Below are 1,291 nucleotides of genomic sequence, written 5' to 3' on the forward strand. Positions count from 1 at the left end.
CCTAAGACCTTGAAGAGCTTGAGAGGATTTTTAGGTCTCACAGGCTATTATCGTCAATTTTTCCACAACTATGGTTGCATAGAGAAGCCCCTCACCCAACTCCTAAAGAAAAATTCATTCTTCTGGAATGAGGAAGCACAACAGGCCTTTATAGCTCTAAACAATTTGCCATGTGTTCCACTCCAGTCTTAGCGCTACGTGACTTCACCAAATCTTTTGTCATTGAATGTGATGCTTCGGGTACAGGTATTGGGGCGGTCTTAATGCAGGAAGGGCGACCTTTGGCCTTCACAAGCCAGCAACCAAGTGGGAGGAATCTGGGCCAATCTACCTACGAGAAGGAAATGATGGCCATCTTACATGCATTCGAGACCTGGCGACCTTACTTATTGGGGCGACATTTCCAAATCCGCACAGATCATCACAGTCTTAAATATTTTTTGGAGCAACGCCTATCCTCCCCACAACAAAATAAATGGCTCGCCAAAATGCTGGGATATGATTATGAGATCATTTACAAGAAAGGGAAAGACAATAGTGTAGCAGATGCATTATCTCGCCAATTTGAGGAGGAAAGTACTCTGCTAGCAATTTCCCTCCCCATTCCAGAATGGATTGAAGAGGCTCGCAGGGAATGGTTTTCACACCTGGGGCTCTCCCAACTCATTTCTCAATTGCAGGTAGATCCAAATTCCACCAAGGGCTACTCGTGGCAGGATGATATTCTTCGCTACAGGGACAAAGTCATAATATCACCAACATCCACCCTCAAAAGTCGCATTTTGGCAGAATTGCACTCATCTCCCATTGCAGGACATTCGGGCTTTCAGAAGACGTATGCTCTCACCAGAAGATCATTTGTTTGGACAGGCATGAGAAAGGACATCCTTACTTTCGTATCAGAATGCGATGTCTGTCAACGCCACAAAGGGGAAACCGTCAACACACCAGGGACATTACAACCATTTCCCATTCCAACATCAATTTGGATGGAGGTTTCTATGGATTTCATTACTGGTCTTCCAAAGTCAGGGAACAAGTCAGTCATCATGGTGGTTGTGGACTGATTGTCGAAGTATGCTCATTTCTACACCCTACCCCACCCGTTTACACCAACTTTGGTCACTCAATCTTTCATGGATCAGATCTTCAAATTGCATGGCATGCCCACTTCTATTGTGTCCGACCGTGACCCAATCTTCACCAGTAATTTTTGGCAGGAACTCTTCAGAATACAAGGCACTCAACTAAAACTCAGTACTTCCTATCATCCGCAAATGGATGGTCAAAC

Source organism: Pinus tabuliformis, chromosome 8 (assembly GCF_031772625.1).
Source record: "Pinus tabuliformis cultivar Carrire ecotype Pingquan chromosome 8, CPIR1, whole genome shotgun sequence".
Taxonomy (NCBI): domain Eukaryota; kingdom Viridiplantae; phylum Streptophyta; class Pinopsida; order Pinales; family Pinaceae; genus Pinus; species Pinus tabuliformis.